General features: G+C 42.1%; 1 protein-coding gene across 2 annotated transcripts in view; it reads left to right on the top strand.

Annotated features, from left to right (window-relative positions):
- The window catches only part of LOC309653424 (matrix-remodeling-associated protein 5-like), a 122,000-nt gene that overhangs the window by 72,463 nt on the left and 34,322 nt on the right, over nt 1-15,215 (top strand). The window lies entirely within an intron of this gene.

The raw sequence follows: 15,215 nt of genomic DNA, 5'->3' as shown, positions 1-15,215 counted from the left end.
TTAGAGCATCGTTATAAAGTACAAAATCAACTGAGGTCAAGCCCTGAGTAGGTTTACATTTTTGTCCAATACACCCAACACCAATAGATGGTGAAGTGTTTAATAGGGCTAGAACAACAGAGCAGGCAAATAGGATGAAACGCACACACACACACACACACACACACACACACACACACACACACAATCCTCAAAGACTGAGGAGGCACATGAAATATCCCTGCAATGGAATAATGTTCCTGGCTTCAAAAGAAGCCATTCTAAGTTATTTTTCCTGTGTCTACTGGAGGTGAGCTATGGCAGACGGCATCTGGTGGCTTACGTTTGCAGCTGGCATCCCTACAAAGACGCCATGCTTGGGTCTAATCAGAAGATTATCTTCATGCCTAGACACTCAGTTCCGCTCTCCTCATGCACACAGAGTAGGCTGGCCCTGTCGGCCAGAGCTCTTCGACCACAAAGCCTGGGGGCAGCTCTGTTGTCTAAGAGAAATGGCATCCCTGCCACGAATTTGCCTTCTGGAACCCAATAGATACACTGGATATATGTGATTAAGAACCTCCTACGCATTATTTACCTAAAGGGTTGCTCACTGAGATCATTTTTGGCAAGAGTCATGGGTTCTAATAAATCATTATTTTCTACTCTTCCTATTGCTGGTCTTTTTTTTTTTTTTTTTTTTTGCATGTGTTATTCTGTAATTCTCCAGGGATGTTTTCGCATCCTAATGGCCCATCTCCTCAGCACACAAATCTTATATTATCTCAGCATCTTGTCGGTACATAGCATGTCTGGAAGAGGAAGAAGCAAAAGAAAGAGCTAATTGTAGGATTGGTGATAAATGAAGACTGCGATGAAGCGATTTCTGAAAGTGTTATAAAATCATCACAATACTATCAACTGAATGGCCTGTGTGTGTGCTTGGTCCTGGGCTAATGGCTTCACAGACATTATCTTTGTGAGTCAGGACACTTATTATCCAAGTAGGAGCTGGAATCTGAACTCAGGGTTTGGCTTCTGTCTCTGAGTTCTTAACCACTAGTCTACACAACAGAGCATTTCAGAGCTCAGCATAATCATTATATGTGGGTTTGTTTTTTTTTTCTCTTTTCACATCAGGATCTTGGAGTTCTTTCAACACACAAATAAATGTGGATTTTGTGTGTCTGTGAAACAGAAACTTTTTGCTAGAAATTCTTTTTTTTTTTTCTTTGCTTTTTCTATGTCATCTCCCTCCAAGCAGAAGACTGTAACTGAAGAAAAAAAACAGTGATTCAAGTAAGAACAGCTTATGATGGGGGAGAAGATACGGACAAGGCTTGCCTTTTTGTTCCACCATAAACCAGGAGTGAGGCCATAGGAGAAACCATGCCTAACCACCCTCCTTGATTTTGAATCTGGAGGTGTGCTTCCCTGGTGGTTTCTATGAGGTGCCAGAGGATATTTCTCAATGTGAACTTTCTCAACAAGAGAATCTGTGCAAATCTGTTTCTTATGTTCCCCTGAAGCCTTCGTAGCTGTGAAAAAGAAATCATCTCTTTCAGGAAGTACAGACTTTCGGATGGCCCTGCCTTTTTCCCTGCTCCGTTTAGCTGCAAATGGATAAGACCGGCTGAAGCTTTGTATTCCCTGCTCTTTACCCCTGTTTGTTTCACATTTCCATAACTCAGAGCTGTGAGAAACTGTCTGCCTCTTGAAATCACCCTCACCAGCAAGACGTGTTCAGGCCCATCTCATTGTGTGGTTGGTGACAGCTGGACTTCAGGCATGGTTGGTTCCAGCAGCTCTTCAGGAAATTTCTTTTGAAAAAAAAATACCTAGCACTAGTAGTAATAATGTGTTTCAGGTGATGCAAGTGGGTATGTCAGGGAATGCAGATGGGTGGACCATCCCCGTGGAAACTACGACTCTGCAGAGGTGTCTCTTATGTAGGCGTGAGCCCAGGGCAGCCCTGACCGAAGGCTTCTGTTGCCACCATCTGTATGTCTCGCTTTTCCTCTCCCTCATTGTCCCTATTACCACCTGTCTCCCCATCCTATCTCGTCCAACTACTTTCATCAAGGATGGGGATTGACCCCGTCCCAACTGGCAAGTGAAAGCACCACCAAAGAAGGAAAGAAAATGTTTGTGACTGAATTTTCTCCTCCAATCTCTTAGCTGTAGCCTTTGAGACATGACTACGTGCTTTGCGTTCTCACCCATCAAAGTTCTTCAGATCAGGGATGCTAAGGTGGTACAGAATAGATGCCAACACCTGGGAATCAGGGAAGTGGGCTGTGGTTGCCATGATTCCTCCTTGTTGTCATGGGAACATGGCCAAGTCCTAAGAACACTAGGTCTTACGTTTCCTCTTCTGGAAAACCAAGAAGTCGGGGTCAATCTGGGTTTTTCGATCCTAACCACATATTAACGTGACCTGGGGATTTGAAGAACAAATCCAGTGCTAGGTTCTGGTCCAAGAGATTCTGCTCTAATGGATGTGCTGCTCAAGAGTGTGGTCCATGGACCCATAACATCGGCATCATCTGGGAGAGTTTGAAATGCAGAATTTGGGACCCCTACTCCAGATGTACCGAACCAGAATCTGCATTGTAACAAGATCCCTGGGTGATGCAAAAGCACGTTAAAACTTTAGAAGCACGGGTCTAGGAAGATTTCTCAGATCCGTGCATTATGGGGTTTTCTTCTTGCAAAGCATTACACATGATATCGTATCTCCTAAACTTAGGAAGCACTGATTGTATTTTAAGAAGCTCTTGGGCTTCCCTGGTGGTGCAGTGGTTGAGAATCCGCCTGCCAATGCAGGGGACACGGGTTCGAGCCCTGGTCCGGGAAGATCCCACATGCCACCGAGCAGCTAAGCCCGTGCGCCACAACTACTGAGCCTGTGCTCTAGAGCCCGTGCGCCACAACTACTGAGCCTGCGCTCTAGAGCCCGGGAGTCACAACTACTGAAGCCCGTGCGCCTAGAGCCCGTGCTCCGCAACAAGAGAATCCACCGCAATGAGAAGCCCGCGCACCGCAACGAAGAGTAGCCCCCGCTCGCCGCAACTAGAGAAAGCCCACGCGCAGCAACGAAGAGCCAACGCAGGCAAAAATAAATAAATAAATTTATAAAAAAAGAAGCTCTTAACAGGCAGTCCACCCATGAAACACATTCCCCCAGCACCCTCTTCACATGCTTTATAGATATTACATCTGCATTTTTATTTTTAGATTGCTTTAATACATGCTTGCCCTCACAACCCTTTAATTTAAAGCAGGATAAATTAAGAGCCAGAAAGGAACCTTAAATGTCTTTCAAAGTAAACAATATTGAGAAAGAATCTTTTCATGGCTCATGATTTTTTTTTCTAAACCAAAGCGAAACCCCCAAAGAGCATCGACTCCAATTCCAGGGCACCATGTGGACTCTTAGAAACAAATTATATGTTAACAATTTGCGACCACAAAGTCCCAGATGACCGGTAACCAGGAAGGTAGGCACAGCTTACAAAGGATAAAGAAAAACTTGAAAAAAGGAACCGTTCTTTCAGCAATGGCTGTATTTTTTAATTTGGAAATTGGCTTCCTTTTTGAATTTGTCTTCCAAGATGTGGAGCAACTTAACGGATGGCCACTTGCCATCTGCTTTATTCAATTTAAAACTCCTCTGATCATATTTTTTTTTTTTTGACCACCACTTTTCCTTTCTCTTCATCTACCTGCTTAGTGACCGTGAAAATGTGCATTTGCTCTAAAAAGCTGCAATTTTCAAGGTCTTTGCCAAAATCATAAAAGGAGATTCAGTTGCTTCTCTTTATTAAGTTTAAAATTTTTTTCTTTAGACACTGGCATGCTGTAGATCGTGGTTTATTCTATTCATCTGTCTTTTGCTTGTAATGAATATTCACCATATGCATTATTTAGTGAAGATGTGTTATGTTTTGCATTTGTGACATATTCTCGTATAGTAAAATCATGGCAGATTTTTTTCTTTTCTGTGCTGAGGTCTCTTTAAGAACTGTTCAAATAAAAATGTCTAAAAATGCCAATTTTTCCCCTTTTGCATGTAGTTGAATTAAAGTTTCCAAGGGTTTATAGCTCATCAGAGGTTACCTCTGACTCCAGGGTCAAAAAGAAGAAGTTCCAGTGTTTTGAACTGATTTCACTTTTATTTCCAAATGCTAGTCTTGTAACCATTTGCAAACGCACAGGACATCCTTCAAAAACACCCAGAAGGCAGGTGGCTGAAAATGATCAAAGGATAGGATGAATACATTACTATCACATATGGAGATGAATTTTTAATGTACATTCGGGTTAGTTAAAAAAAAAGAAAGTTAAAAATAATAATAAAAAAATAACATACATTTGGTCCGCATTTCTACTTTCAAAGAAAAGCCTCTGTTTCCTGTGGGCTTAATGATTTGTCTCTGCCTCTTAGTATCCTGACCCGGAGATATGAGAAGAAATGACAAACAAGACTCAGCAAGCAGGTTTGACTTTGGATGGGCATTAGGACGATTCCTAACACAGCGGGATTTAAGGCAAACGGAGAAATTCTTCCACCGAAAGACAAAATAAAATAATAATAATTATTATTGTTATTAATATATTGCATTATATATTATAAGCAATCAATAGAATAATAATTTTTATAGAATAATTCCTCTATAAAAGTTATTTATAGTAATTCTGTAAATAATACTGATGCAATAGAATAGTAATAATAATTATTACTACTCTATTGATGTCAAAGGGTCCAATATTTGATCTAATATCAAGCCACTTATCTATTATTTCTCAAACTCTAAATGGCCAGTGGCAGGGTTGCCAGGTTTAGAGGATTCCAGTGAAAGGTGAGTTTCAGATTAACAATGGATAATTTTTAAAATTTTTATTTTATATTGGAGTATAGTTGATTTACAATGTTGTGTTAGTTTTCAGGTGCCCAGCAAAAAGATTTGGTTATACATATACATGTATCTATTCTTTTTCAGATTCTATTCCCATTTAGCTATTAGAGAATATTGAGCAGAGTTCCCTGTGCTCTACAGTAGGTCCTTATTAGTTATCTGTTTTAAATATAATAGTGTGTATATGTCAATCCCAAACTCCCAATCCTTCCCTACCCCGGCCTCCTCCCCCTTGGCAATCACTGCTCTGTTCTCTATGTCTGTGAGTCTGTTTCTGTTTCATAGATAAATTCATTTGTATCATGTTTGAGATTCCACATATAAGTGACATCATATGGTATTTGTCTCTGTCTGACTGACTTCACTTAGTATTGGTAATCTCTAGGTCCATCCATGTTGCTGCAAATGGCATTATTTCATTCTTTTCATGGCTGAGTAATATTCCATTGTATATATGAACCACATCTTCTTCATCCATTTCTCTGTCGATGGACATTTAGGTTGCTTCCATGTCCTGGCTATTGTAAATAGAGCTGCTATGAACTTTGGGGTGCACGTATTCTTTCAAACCATGTTTTTCTCTAGATATATGCCCAGTAGTGGGATTGCTGGGTCATATGGTAGCTCTTCCTTCATACAGTATTACTTCTCTGTCCTTGAATGGTGTAGGTCATCGGGTGGAGACACTAGCTTCCTCTGTTTAGGGTCAAAACTCTTGCTGGCGTCTCTTTGGGTGTACCCTGATTTTCTAGGTGGCTTCTGGGAATTAAACAAGGCATTCCTTAGGATGGAATTACATGGAAAAATATTTACTGTCTCTTTGGGAGCTAATAGGCAAACACTGCCTACACACTGTTTCCCTGTATAAATTTCAATTTACGTGCATTCCCACAATCTCAGACAATTAAAATTCTGCCAGCCCCCCTTATGTCTGAACCACAGCCAAAAAATGGGATTGGCTTCAAATCAGAGAAAATTACATTTTTTCCTCTAGGGCACTGTGTATAAAACACTGTGAAATAAAACAATTTCAGAAATATAAATTAATAGTATAATGACTCAAGTCCTTAAGGGATAAACACACACACATGCACACACACGCACACACACTCTAACTCAGGTTAAAAATTGAGTTCGTTTTACCCTGTAGAAGGAAAATATGACCACCTTGATTTTTTTTTAATTAATTAATTAATTTATTGGCTGCGTTGGGTCTTCGTTGCTGCGCACGGGCTTTCTCTAGTTGGGGCGAGCGGGGGCTACTCTTCACTGCAGTGCATGGGCTTCTCATTGCGGTGGCTTCTCTTGTTGCAGAGCACGGGCTCTAGACATGCAGGCTTCAGAAGTTGTGGCTCGCGGGCTCAGTAGTTGTGGCGCACGGGCTTAGTTGCTCCGCGGCATGTGGGATCTTCCCGGACCAGGGCTCGAACCCGTGTCCCCTGCATTGGCAGGCAGATGCTTAACCACTGCGACACTTGGGAAGTCCCAACCATCTTGATATTAAAGATCTACTTTTTCAGGATTTCTCTTGTTCCCTGATTCCTTGTGGTCCCCCCTCCTACATCCTGAGCCAAGCTAACATCCCCCGTAATTTTGTTTGTCTCTTGGGATCTGGGTATCACCCCATCCGTACATGGGATGTTCCAATCACCTGGATACATCTACCATCCCACGGTCACGAGCAACTAAGTCAGAATCTCTGGGAGGGACCACAGACAAGGGTATTTTCTGCAGCTCATGGTGATTTCCCTGTGCAGCTGAGTCTGAGAACCACGCCTGGAAGGAGCTTCACGCTGCAGCCAGGGTCTCAGAACCAAGGAGACACAGCTGGTACGTGGTGTTCTCTGATTCTGGTTTCCGATAGATGTGCTCTGCTCCCTTCGTAGGAAGCCCCATGGCTCTCTCAGTCCGTGATTAAACCTAATTTCTTTTCCTTCCTTCCTGCGACGATACTTTGTACTCATTCAGCACACCACCCCCTAAACCTGGGCACGCCCGTTTCTTCCTCCAATGTCTACTGATGGTTCCAGGCACTTTCTTAGAAAAATGCAGTGAGAAAGCTGACGATCCCGTTGACCTCATGTTCCAGGGGGAGCGGTTAGAGACGATGCAATCAATGCCAAATCCAAGTATTTACGACTGTTTCCAAAAGTCCATCAGGCCACAGGGAGGGGGGAAGCTTATTCTGGAACAAAGGGAAGCAGGAGAGCCACTCTGAAGAGATGGTATCTTTATAAACCATTCAGCATTTGGAGAAAGAGGTTTCCAGTAGGTGTAAAGGGCCTGATGGGGATCTATCTTGTGCTGTAGGCTGGTCAGCAGGATTTAAGTCTATTGTCTCCTAGGGCTGCTGTAACAAACTGCCACCCACTTAGCAGCTCAAAACAACACAAATGTATTCTCTTACCGTTCTGGACACCAAAGTTCTAAAATCAAAGTGTGGGCAGGGTTGGTTCATTTTGGAGGCACCAAGAGAGAACCTGTTTCTTATCTTTCCAGCTTGTAACTTCTGTCCAGGGACTTCCCTGCTGGTCCGGCCATTAAGACCGCGCTTCCAATGCAGGGGACACAGGGTCGCTATCTGGCCGGGGAGCTGAGATCCCACATGCCGCACGGTCAAACACAAAAAAACAAAAAAAAAAACTCTGTCTGAATTCCTGGGCTCACGGCCCCTTCATCACATCAATCCAACCTGTTTCTCAGATCACATGTCCTTTGCAAACTTTGAGCCTCTGGCCTCCCTTTTCCAAGGACCCCTGTGATGACGTAGGGCCCAGCTGGAGAAGACACATGCTCCCACTCCGCACAGCAGCACTTGTTATCTCCACACCCGATGGGCAGAGACTGAAGCTGAATCCAGCCTCTGTAACCCCGACACTGAATTAATGCTCGGAGACAGAGCTTTGGGATGAAGTAGAAGAGAATAGCTTTCTTGCTCTGCCAGGCAAAGGGGGCCACAGTGGGCTCATGCCCTCAAAACTTTGTGTCCTGACCTGCAGGGGGTAGTGAGGAGTTTTATAGTCCTGGTTCAAAGGGGGCATGGTCAGCTCGTGGACCTTCTTCTGATTGGTTGGTGGGGAGATCATAAGGAGTCGGCATCATCAACCTTCTGGTTCCAACCGGTCTGGGGTCTGTGTGCTGGTGGGCAGCATGCAGTTAACTTCTCCCATCTGCAAAGCAGCTCAAAGATATTGTTCTGTGTATCCCTAGAGGGGGAACCAGGACCCGGTCCCAAGGCTGCACTATTGTTTCCCTTGGCTCTTCCTGCCTTGTCTCACATCCCCTCCCTTCCCTGATTAGCATCTGTCTGAACCTGCCCTTTGGAACTCAGGGAAGGTCATGGAGGCTGAATGAAGCCCACTTCCTGTAATCAAGACACAGGGGGACACAGAAAGGCTTTTGTGCCCAAGAGCCCCACAAGGTCCTGCTTGGTATCAGGATTTCTAAATGCCTCTGAAAGCTTTTACAAAAATCTACAACTGATTCAATGAGAATTGGTCATAAGAAATACCTTCCCAGATCAGATAATGTATTTTGGGCTGGCCAAAACGTTTGTTTGGGTTTTTCCATAAGATGTTACAGAAAAACCCGAATGAACTTTTTGGCCAACACAATACTATGCCGCTCAGCTCCATCAGCCGAAGTGTAGATACAACCCTCGTCCCTCCCTACCTAGCCCCACCTGGATACCCATGAGCGAAGAGTACTCTTATTTTGAAAGAATATAGAAAAGCGATGCCTGGTACAAGGGCTTTTAACCAGGATGTGCACGGACATGTATTTATTCTAAAGGAAGTAAAACATGGGAAGCACAGAGCTTTTTTTTTTTAACATTTAAAGGGCTGCCATGGAGATGAAGTACCACAGATATCTTACATGTCCACTTGGGGCATACCTGTGACCCATGAAAGTTACAAAGAAATGGATTTGGGGCTGAATGTGATAGATTTTGGCATGCCTCTAAAAGAATCAAGCCCCCATCATTGGAGGCAGTCAACTCATTTAGGAGCTTGGCAAGGATGGTATGGAATTACTTTAGCCATTAATGGGGTGATGAAATCAGATGGGGACTATATAACCAAATAGGAAACTGCCCTCCGTTGAAGTTTTTCCTTTTGAAGGACACTTATCTGTTCTTTCACTTGTTTCTGAAACAGCCATCCTGAGTTAAGCCCATGGGCTATTATTTCCCTCTCTTTATAGGTCTCCTAACCACTAAAATTAAAGAAGGATCTAGGTCATCTGACTTCCTCCAAATCTGTACCTGTTTCCCACCCCCATCAAGGTAATACTTGGTATTGCAACAGGTATTCCTTTGCAATTAACTTAGCTCCCTAGATTATATACACTGACTATCGTTTCCATACGTGGAAAGTATGTAAATTGTATCTGTATTCCTTCAAAAAATATACAGTATGTATATATATATGCAGTATATACAGTATATATATATAAAATTTTCTAGGTGTTTAATAGGTGTGTTGGCCCCAGGGTTAAACTTTATGTATGAACATGTTACTTGCTTTTTCCTTCCTTAACAGTCATGAAATGTTTAGTCTCTCTTGGAAAGACGGTTATATAATATCACTGCACGATGTGTGTCACTTAAGGATACAGGATATTTGGCTAAGTAAACAAAAGCAGCTTCTCTCAGATACCTTGCATGACATGTGGGGAGAAGGTGGGTGGTCCATTTAGAATGCAGACCTCCTATTTCAAGGTTCCAATTCACTTTGTTCCAGGACCGGCAGAAGGCGGAACTCAAATGATGTTCTTAAATTCATGTCGTGTTTAACGATTCAATTATCAAATCTAATTTGCAGTGAGTGGCTCAGTAAGCACTTTTAAAGAAAGAAGGCTTGAGGGTAAACTCGGGAAACTGGAAACTAGGATCATTAGATTTATGTTGTCCTCTTGACAGTGTGATCCTTAGGTTAGAAGAGTATCCAGGTGGTAAATCATCACCAGGGTTGATAACTTGGTGTAATTAAATTTTATGGGGAGAAGCAAGTGTAGGGCAAAGCTTTACAACACTAGATTTAAGCAATGATTTCTTGGACAGCATACCAAAGGCACAGGCAACAAAAGGAAACATAGACAGAGTGGACCTCATGAAAATTAAGAAATTTTGTGCACCAAAAGACAGTATCAGCAGATAAAAAGGCAACCCTCACAATGGGAGAAAACATTTGCAAATTAAATACTTGATAAGGGATGCATTATCCATAGTATATATCAAACTTGTAAAACTCAACAACAGCAACAAAACAGTGGCAGAGGACTCCAAATTGGTGATTTTGACTCAAAATACCCAATTGAAAAACAAGCTAAGGACTTGAATAGACATTTCTCCAGAGAAGATATACAGATGGCCAACAGGCACATGAAAAGATGCTCAACATCACTAATCATCAGGGAAATGCAAATCAAAAGTATAATGAGATATCACCTCACACTCATTAGGGTGGCTACTATAAAAACAAACAATCAAAATACAAGCACACAAACAGCAAACGACAAGTTTTGGGGAAGATGTTAAAAAATCAGAATTGTTGGTGGGAATGTAAAATAGTACAGTTGGTAGAGAACACATTATGGAAGTTTCACAAAAAATTAAACATAAAACCACCATAAGATCCAACAATTCCACTTCTGGGTATATATTCAAAAGAATTGAAAGCAGGATCTCATTTTTTTTTTTAATGTGGAACGCAGTTTATTATTATTTTATTTAAGAAGAAATCATCAGACTCAAAATTTCAAGCAAACCTTTGGATAAGGCTATTTTTTTTTTTTTTGTCAAATTAATGGAAATTAGTTGCATTCATTTATCTTAAGTATAGATAGGTATAATAGATAGGCAGATAGGTAGATGATAGACAGATAGATAGAAGTGATGAATAGATTATCTTATGGCAGTGCAGCATGGAATCCCTTTGGGTCCAGAATCAGGTCTCAGAGCTCTGAGCTTTTCTGTTTGTTTCTTTCTTTATCATTTTCATGTATTTTATTTTATTTAAAAAAAAATGTTTATTGGAGTGTAGTTGATTTACAGTGTTGTGTTAGTTTCAGGTGTACAGCAAAGTGAATCAGTTATACATATACATATACCCACTCTTTTTTAGGTTCTTTTCCCATATAGGTCATGACAGAGTATTGAGTAGAGTTCCCTGTGCTCTACAGTAGGTCTTTATTAGTTATCTGTTTTATATATAGTAGTGTGTATATGTCAATCCCAATCTCCCGATTCATCCCTCCCCCTCAGAGCTCTGAGTTGAATCGGGGTTATTTGAGTAGGTATCCACCTCAGGATGGATTCTATTCTTATTCTACTGAGACCTTAAAGTCCTGACCGTGGCTCATCGGTGTGAACCCTGGTGGTCAAGGCATCAACAGCCATAAACTATACTTCTCCTTGAACAAGTTACATCTAACCTAAACTACTAGCGAGCAAAGGGATATCTAGGTGCTCTCATTCTCTGTTCTCTGATTTAGAAACTCCTAAAATGGGCAGAATTCCACCTAAGCTATAGAGAAAAGTCTTCATGCCAGACACACTTTGCCAGTTCTTCCTAAATATAGTTTTATCTATGCAAATTATAAGTGGACATAACCCTTGCCCCTAGGCAGGAAATTCGGAGTCAAATGCCTTTAATTAAGTCAAGTCAGCTGCTGAGTACAAGTCAGCAGTCCAACACAACTATTAGAATCTTAAAAATGATTGTCATCAGTAATTCTATTGAATGATGCTGCACGTGGGATCCAGAGAGATTTCTCATGCATTCCGTCCCTGTGGAGAAGAGAGACATTAGGAGCAAAGCTTGCCTTTCCCTGCAGAAGTACAAGAACTGTGGTTGCAAGGTGTGACTCGGAGTCTCTGCATGTCATAGTCACCCGTGGTCATTTCCTGCCCTGCAGAACCATGCCTGTTGCACTAGGTCTAAAGTAGAGTCTGCCATCTTTGGCTATTTTCTAAAAAGCATTTCACTGAATTTTACCTATCCACCCGTGCTTGAGTGGATAAACAAAATGTGGTCCAGCCATACAATGGAATGTTATTCAACCCTAAAAAATGAATGAAGTAGGAATACAGGCTCTAAGCTAGATGAACCTTGAAAACATTTTGCTGAGTGAAAGAAGCCGCACATAAAAGACCACATACCCTATGATTCCACTTATATGAAATGTCCCAACTAGGTAAATCTAGAGAGACAGAAAGCAGATTAGTGGCTGCCAGGGGCTGGGGGTGGGAGGAGCTGTGGAAAATGAAGAGTGACCACTTAATGGGTCTCCTTTGGGGATGACGTAAATGTCTTGGAACCAGGTAGTGATGACAATTGCACAAGACTGGATGGTCTAAACCCACTGAATTGTGCCCTTTAAAGTGGTTTAAATGGTAAGTTTTGTATTGTGTGGCTTTTACCTTCATAAAATAAAAGTGGAAGTCAAAGAATGACTAAACTTTGGACACATGTTTCATTTAAACAAGAAATATTCCTTCTTAAAAGATTATTCTAAGTTAAAAGAAAAAGGAATCCCCAGAATTAAAAGCATTATATGTCCTGGATCTTTCACAAGTTTGACGGGGCTGACATCATATTCCTTCATAGCTTTACGTTTAAATTGCAAGGCAATAAAACATTCCACTGTATTTTTATAAAAATCGGGAGACATTTCTAAACCAAACAAAGGCCCCTTTTGGTATAAAACTAAATTGCAAAAAAAAGAAAAAAAAAAAGAATACAAACACGAAACGTTTTGTCTACCCCCCTTGTTTTTCGGTCTTAAATGTCAGAAGTAACCATTAACAATTTCTTTTAACTTCTTTCAGAATTTTTATATACAGTCAAGCATGTATATGTGGGTGTATGCCATTAAAAACACTGTAAAACATGAAAGAATAAACATTAATGCATATGCTTATATTCATAATGATTATGCCCGAGAAACAAATGGGGAAGGACCAGTTGTAAACCATTACCTTAGGAATTATTTTCAGGAAATCCTGAAAACCCTTTTCAGGAAAAAAATGAAACTCATGGATAAATGACTATGTGTTCTAATAATAATAAAACATAGCATCATAATGAAAACAAAGCAAACATACATTTTTCTTTCTTATGTATCCCTACCATACAGGTTTTGTTGATCAAAAAGTGATGAATCTTACATTATCATTTGTTCTAAGTGGTGCAATTAAAAAAAAAAAACTGGGTTAACATTTGGATGGTGATTGTTATATCACTGAGAAATTTTTTCATTGCAAGTAACAAAAACCCTACTCAAGCTAGGAAAGCAATAAAGGTGCCTGTTGGCTAAGTGTGTGCTGAAAGGTGATGGAAACTTTCCTGAATCAAAGGGAAACTATGCAGTCCGTGGAGATGACAAATTAACTTGAAACTCAAAGCTTCCACCCGCTTCTATCTGCCTCTCCTCAGGTCCACCTGTCTCTTTTCAGCTCCAACCTGTGGAAAAATGAAGCTGGAAAGACAAGTGAAAAGTATAGGGGGAGTGGTCAGAGAAGGACTTGCTGAAAGGGACCCCCCCTGAGCAAAGGCCAGGAGAAGGTCCAGAGGAAGGCATGGGGGAATCTGGGGAAAGAGCAGTCCAGGTAACAGACACAGTCAGTGCAAAGGTCCTGAGGCAGCGTCTTTTGTGATAGTTAATCTGTAGTTCCCCACAATAAACCAACACGTCTGAGGGCGGAACATCTGTCTTTATGGGGCTTGGAGACGAACACCATCCAGTGGGCATTTCTGCTCTGATCCGTAACAGGAGAAGCTATCGACTCAGCTGAACCAACTCAGGCAAGACAGGGAGGTTCCTGGAACCCACAGGAACCTTGAGAAGGAAGCAAAGGTGGGAATTCCCTGGCGGTCCAGTGATTAGTACTCTGCGTTCTCACTGCCGAGGCTGCGGGTTCAATCCCTGGTCGGGAAAGTAAGATTCCCCCAAGCTGCACAGCGAGACCGAGAAAGAAAAAAAAAAAAAAAAGGAGTCAAGTGCTCTCTGCTCCATCTCCCATTTCTGCTTCTCCAAAATGTTGACCTCATTTTCTTGAACAGCCTTCCTCACCATGACAAGAAATATGGCGGCTGTGGGTCTTCACACCTGCCCACTGGGCATCACCAGAAACTGCATCTCCCTCTCTGTTTGAGAAGTTCTGGGCATGGGTCGTGACTGGCCTGGCCTGGGTCATGTGCTCACCCGTGCACCAATCATTTGTATCCAGGAGCCAGGTGTTTTGATTGGTGCAGAAGGTCTATCAGAGATTGCTCATCCTGGTGCCAGCCAATCACGGCCCAGCATTGTAGGATGACATGAACCTGGCCAGTCCCGCTTGAACCCAGTTTAGGACCCAGAGACGAACGATGCCAAGAAGGACTGCGTTTGTGCTGGGTCTGGAGGTTCTAGATGCTGGAACAAGAAAAAAAAAATCCATCCTGTATCAATGTACCCCACACCAGGGACCTACATTTTCAGGTAGGCAACATGATAGGGTTCTATTTCCTCCATCGCAATATTTCTATCATTACTTTAAAAACATGACATTTTAAGGTTGTTAGGGGCTGATTTATTGCTTCTATGGTCGATGTCAATGTGACACATTTTACCTTCTTACAGGGCAAACGGGTAGTGCAGTAAGGCAAACAGTATCCCCTCAAAATTCATGTCCACCTGTGATCTCAGAATGGGACCTTATTTGGAAAGAGGGTCTCGCTCTGCAGATGTGGTGCAGTGAAGGGTCTGAGATGAGGTCCCCCTGGATGAGGGTGGCCCTACATCCAATGACAGGGTCCTTCTAAGACACAGAAGAGGAGAGACCCAGACACAGAGGAGAAGCCCCACAGAGATGGGAGGGATGGGGCCACAAGCCCAGGGACGCCTGGAGCCCCCAGAAGCTGGAAGAGGCGGGAAGGACCCTCCCCTAGAGCCTCCGGAGGGAGCGCAGCCCTGAGACACCTTGACCTCAGACATCTGGTCTCCAGAGCGGAAAGCAGTCAGATTTCTGTTGTTTTAAACCACAGAATTTATGGTAATTGATTACAGCAGCCACTGAAAACTCATATAGGTACGATCCAAGTTTGAAGGCTAATTAGGAGTCATAACTACACCACGCAGTTTCTGTTTCAGCTAAGTATTTTCTTTGCCTTTTTCTTCTTTGGAAAACCATCAACAGAACAATCCCAGCATCATCTTCTGCTCCACACTCTAATTGTTTTGAGTCATGTGTTCCTTCCACTTTATTCCTAAGTAAATTCTCTTTGCATCTTTAAAGACCATGTCCCAAAGCCTGTCGATACTTCTTTGAACTCG

Source organism: Balaenoptera physalus (assembly GCF_965194825.1).
Source record: "Balaenoptera physalus genome assembly, chromosome: Y".
NCBI classification, from domain to species: domain Eukaryota; kingdom Metazoa; phylum Chordata; class Mammalia; order Artiodactyla; family Balaenopteridae; genus Balaenoptera; species Balaenoptera physalus.
This window is presented reverse-complemented; position numbering and strand designations above follow the sequence as displayed.